The sequence below is a fragment of the Malaclemys terrapin genome, chromosome 4 (genome assembly GCF_027887155.1).
Source record: "Malaclemys terrapin pileata isolate rMalTer1 chromosome 4, rMalTer1.hap1, whole genome shotgun sequence".
Lineage (NCBI taxonomy): Eukaryota > Metazoa > Chordata > Testudines > Emydidae > Malaclemys > Malaclemys terrapin.
Window position 1 is genome coordinate 39,388,841 of NC_071508.1, and position 6,182 is coordinate 39,395,022.

Here is a 6,182-nt window from a genome sequence, read left to right on the forward strand (position 1 = left end):
CGCTCTAGCCACGGAGTCAGAGCGCTCTACGTGCCTTGCCAGTGTGGACGGGTAGTGAGCTAGTCTGCCCGGGGGCTCCTTTAATGCGCTGTAACTCACAAGTGTAGCCAAGTCGTAAGTGAAGACAGACCCTTAGAAGTCATTGGGAAATGAGTTCCCACCCCCCATGGAAGACTGATTAAAACAAGAAGTTTTGTTCAAATTTTAGCAGAAAGTTTTGAATTTCCATAAAACCACAAAAGTGCTGAAAAACAAATCAGAAATTTGGAGAAAGCAGCCACTTTCCAACGGTTTTGTTTAATCAAAATCCCAGTTTTGCATGGAAAAAGTGTATTGAGACAAAGATTTTCAACCAGCCCCCATACCTCAACTCTGCACCTTCTTTCCCTGTGTTTAACATGGGAGGTGAAGATAATCCTCCCTTTCTCCCACTTTGTTTAGAACGTGAACTCTTCAGGTCAGAGTATCCAGTACCAGGTTCAATGGCGCCAGGCCCACCCCCTGCTCTGCCCTGAGGCCCTGCCCCTGCTTAGCCTCTTCCCCCCCCCCGCAAGGCCACACCCACCGCTCACTCTTTTCCACCCCCTCCCCATCGTGCAAGTGCTGGGCGGGGCTTTGGGGGAAGAGGCTGAGTGGGGGTGGGGCCTCAGGGCAGAACGCAGGTGGAGTGTGGGGGAGGGGCCACGGTCCAGCTGCCGGGGCTCACAAAAGGTTAATCTGGCCCTGAGAATATGTCATTGTGTGTGTGTATGCACAGTGCCCAGCACAATGGGACCCCGATTGCAGAGGGGACATAATAATGGTTTAGTCATAGATATCATTCTAAGATACAAATTGCAAAGAGTCAGGAAAGTAACAAGCTTCAAATGAACAATCGATCAACCATTTCACAGCGAGCTCTCAAATTCCTCGCTTTGTAAGGTACTTTGTTACCTCACCATTCTGTTACTGAGATTAAGCCTATTTTCACACTCATCTAGTCTCATTCTCAGTGAATTTTTTTCTATTAATGATTCTCATAAGTGAATCATACCTTACTAACAAAAGCCACCATATTCTCTGCAGCCCCCCAAGACCTCTATCCTGAAAGTGGCAGCCTTGTCCTGTGCAGTAAATACCTAGCATCCCACAGAGAATCCAGTCTGCTGCATGACCGGCTCACTTATAGCAATCAATCCTTTTAAACATCTTTAGCCAACGTGTGCACCACACAAAGAAACATCAAAAGGAAGTAAAGCTTGAGGACAACGGCTTGTCATGAGAATGCAAAATACTGGGTATAATAAAAGCTTTGCTGATCTTCAAGCACAAGCCACAAAACACTGCTGTAAAATTCCTCTTAGGAAAACTTTGCCATGTGCAGTGTGACAGTCTATAACCACAATTTCACCCCCTTTTCAAGACTATGGTGAATTTTGTACAAAGTATGCCTTGTGAGGTATCATTTGAAAACGGATAATTCACTGGTCATTATTGCCCTGGTAAAATAAGTGTGGCAACATTGTAGGTCAAGTTATAAAAAATTCTCCTGTATGACATTACTGAGACATATTCCAAATCTGGGGAAGCAGCCACAAACCAGTTCCTCAGAGACAAAAGGCAAACTGATGCCTCAGCCAGGGATCAACAAAATCAAACGGACCATCGCCTGGTTAAGTGGCCATTCCTCGGCAGGAAAAACAGCATAAGTGAGAAATTTACACTTTGTCTCCTGAACCCCAGCTGGAGATGATTCTCAAAGGAGGGAATAAGAATGGGGAACAAGTGCCCCCAAAATATTCCTCCCTTTCTCTCCATCCTCGGCAACCACAATACCTAGGGAACAAAGTAACAGCTTTGGACGGAGGGAGGGATCCTGTCTGAAACGAATTCAGCCAGTAAGACTGCTGAAGCATGTGCTGAGAGATCTTTTGCTTTGAATTCACTTAGCTTGTTAAGTTAGGTATTAGCTGCGTTTTACCTTTCATTTCTTTGTAACCAATTCTGACTTTTATGCCGCATTTCTTGTAAGCACTTAAAGTCTGTCTGTAGTTAATAAACTTGCTTTATTATTTTATCTAAACCAGTGTGTTTGGACTGAAGTGTCTGGGGAAATCCCATTTGAAATAACAGAATTTGTGCGTATCATTTTCTATTAATGAAATGATGAATTTATATAAGCTTGTGTTTTCTGGGAGGGGGCTGGGCTGTACAAAACGCACATTTCTGGGGGAATGTGTGGGGCTGGGCATTTGCTGGTGTTGCTCTCGAGTGTAATACATGAGTAGCTGCCCATAGCACTCATACAGAATAGCTGGGAGTAATTTACATGCTGGAGCTGTGTGTGAGCTGACCAGCAGTGTTTGCTCTCACAGAGAAGCAGTGTAAAAGGCATCCCAGGCTGTTCCACAGTCCAGATTGTACCCTGGTAATGGCACAAGCAGTCCGATGAAAATCCAAAGGAAAGGCAGGGAAGAAAAGCTAGAAGCTGTTTTATTTGTATTATGGTAGTACCTCAAGATTTCACCTAAGGGCTTGTACTTGAAATGCTGCAGCTTCACTGCTGTAGCACTTCAATGTAGACACTAATTACGCTGACAGGAGGGCTTCGCTCATCGGTGTAGGTAATCCGCCTCCGTGAGAAGTTGACAGAAGATTGTCTACACCCGGGGTTAGGTTGGCTTAACTACGTCACTCAGGAGTGTGGATTTTTCACACCTGAGTGATGTAGCTGGGTTGACCTAACTTTTTAGTGTAGACCAGGCCTGAAATGAGGGCCTCAATGTGCTAGGTGCTGTACATACACATAGTAAGAGACAGTCCCTACCATTAGGAGCTTACAATTTAAATAGACATGACAAAAAAGGTTTATTATCCACATTTTACAGATGGAGAACTGAGGCACAGAGAGTTTAAGTGACTTGCCCAGGGTCACCCAGGGACTCCGACAGAGCAGGCAGTTAAACCCCAATTTCCTGAGTGCCAGCCCAGGCCTTAAACAGAGAGCTATCCTCTCTCATTTTCCCAGTCCGATGCTTTAGCCACAAGACCAGTCCTCCTCTTCAAGGGCAGTAAAATCAGTGGCGCTCAACCTTTCCAGACTACTGTACCCCTTTCAGGAATCTGATTTGTCTTGTGTACCCCCAAGTTACCCCTCACTTAAAAACTACTTGCTTACAAAATCAGACACAAAAATACAAAAGTGTCACAACACACTATTACTGAAACACCGATGACTCATTTTTACAATAAAATTATAAAATAAATCGTTTAGAATATAAATAGTGTACTTACATTTCAGTGTATAGTACATAGAGCAGTATAAACAAGTCGTCTGTATGAAATTTTAGTTTGTACTGACATCGCTAGTGCTTTTTATGTAGCCTGTTGTAAAACTGGGCAAATATCTAGATGAGATGATGTACCCCCTGGAAAACTTCTGCGTACCCCCAAGGGTACATGTACCCTGGTTCAGAACCACTGCAGTAAATCAATAGTCCATGCATTCTTCTGCTACAGCCTCCAGTCATTCACCCGTTCACTTCAAGATCCTTTTAATAAGATTTTTTTAAACCTATTTAGAAAGTTTTAGGTTTACAAATCCTTGCCAAGTAAATATAAGAGACAAAACAATAGTGATTACAACAGTGAGCTTTTGTCAGAGAAACATCATACAGTAATATCAGGTCTCTATTTAACAGGGTGTTATCATAATGCAGAGCGAGCCTCTTTACACAAATGACAAGTTTCAGAGTAACAGCCGTGTTAGTCTGTATCCGCAAAAAGAAGAACAGGAGTACTTGTGGCACCTTAGAGACTAACAAATTTATTAGAGCATAAGCTTTCGTGGACTACAGCCCACTTCTTCGGATGCATATAGAATGGAACATATAATGAGGAGATATACTTGCGCTACATTGATGACATCTTCATCATCTGGACCCATGGAAAAGAAGCCCTTGAGGAATTTCACCATGATTTCAATAATTTCCATCCCACCATCAACCTCAGCCTAGATCAATCCACACAAGCGGTCCATTTCCTGGACACTACTGTGCTAATAAGCGATGGTCACATCAATACCACCCTATACCGGAAACCTACTGACCGCTACACTTACCTACATGCCTCCAGCTTCCATCCAGGACACACCACACGATCCATTGTCTACAGCCAAGCTCTAAGATATAACCGCATTTGCTCCAATCCCTCGGATAGAGACAAGCACCTACAAGATCTCTATCAAGCATTCTTAAAACTACAATACCCACCTGCTGAAGTGAAAAAACAGATTGACAGAGCCAGACGAGTACCCAGAAGTCACCTCCTACAAGACAGGCCCAACAAAGAAAATAACAGAACACCACTAGCTGTCACCTTCAGCCCCCAACTAAAACCTCTCCAGCGCATCATCAGAGATCTACAACCTATCCTGAAAGATGATCCTTTACTCTCACAGATCTTGGGAGACAGACCTGTCCTCGCTTACAGACAACCCCCCAACCTAAAGCAAATACTCACCAGCAACCACACATCACTGAACAAAACCACTAACCCAGGAACCTATCCTTGTAACAAACCCCGATGCCAACTCTGTCCACATATCTATTCAAGTGACATCATCATAGGACCTAATCACATCAGCCATACCATCAGGGGCTCGTTCACCTGCACATCTACCAATGTGATCTATGCCATCATGTGCCAGCAATGCCCCTCTGCCATGTACATTGGCCAAACCGGACAGTCTCTACGCAAAAGAATTAATGGACACAAATCTGACATCAGGAATCAAAATACTCAAAAACCAGTGGGAGAACACTTTAACTTGTCTGGTCATTCAGTGACAGACCTGCGGGTGGCTATATTACAACAGAAAAACTTCAAAAACAGACTCCAAAGAGAGACTGCAGAGCTAGAATTGATATGCAAACTAGACACAATCAACTCCGGTTTGAATAAGGACTGGGAATGGCTGAGCCATTACAAACGTTGACTATCTCCCCTTGTAAGTACTCTCACACTTCTTATCACACTGTCTGTACTCGGCTAGCTTGATTATCACTTCAAAAGTTTTTTTTTTTTTTTTTCTCTTAATTAATTGGCCTCTCAGAGTTAGTAAGACAACTCCCACCTGTTTATGCTCTCTGTATGTGTGTATATATATCTCCTCATTATATGTTCCATTCTATATGCATCCGAAGAAGTGGGCTGTAGTCCACGAAAGCTTATGCTCTAATAAATTTGTTAGTCTCTAAGGTGCCACAAGTACTCCTGTTCTTCTCTTTACACAAATGAGATTTTAAAGCACATATTCCTCTATTGTGCAATCTTCTCACTAAATAGCATCTTTGTTAGTAACTCCATCACTCATTATACTCTGACATGGTGCGTGATCATATGGGGATCGACAGCAGTCACTGACCTATTCACACTCCAGTAGTTTTAAAGAGAGACAAAGGGAAACGTCCTATGATCGAATTCGAATACTCTGAATTCTCCAGTGCCAGGATTCTCCAGCGCAGGATCGCAAAATACTTTGCAGATATGGCAGCCTGCAGCATTTGCTAAAGTGATCAGCAATTCTGGGCGCCCAGCTTGAAACAGTTTAAAGAGTGCTGATTTTCACAAAGTGTTGAGCACGAGCTCTCTGAAAATCAGCCTCCCTCAAAGGCGTCTGAGGTCGGGCAGCCAAAAATACCTGTCACTTTTGAAAATTTAGGCCTTCTAACATCCCTCTGAGGTAGATAAGTTTTATAAATATTTTACAGATGTGTGTGTGGAGGGGAGGAGGGACAGAGGAGCAGATTTGCTCCAGGCGACCAAAGAAAGAAGCGGTAGAGCTAGTAGGAGAACAGAGGCGTCCTGCTGGTCCAAACAAAGCAGGAGTTACAGCTCCCAGTCCATTGCACTACCAAGGTCTTTCACTGTAATTAAACATCCTAGAGAGCTATGCAACACATTGTAACGAGAAGCAGGAGGAGAGCATAGAGAATGTGCTGGAGAACACTGCTTGCTATGGAGCTGAGCACAGACCTGGTGTGGGCTGCATTGGACAGTGCTGGCCTGTAGTGAGTTGAGATCTGACATGGAAGATTTGCTTAAGCCCATTTATTTCTACCATGAAATGTCCCCATGAAGTAGGGTGACCAGATAGCAACGGGAAAAAATGGGACAGGGAGTGAGGGGTAATAGGTGCCTAT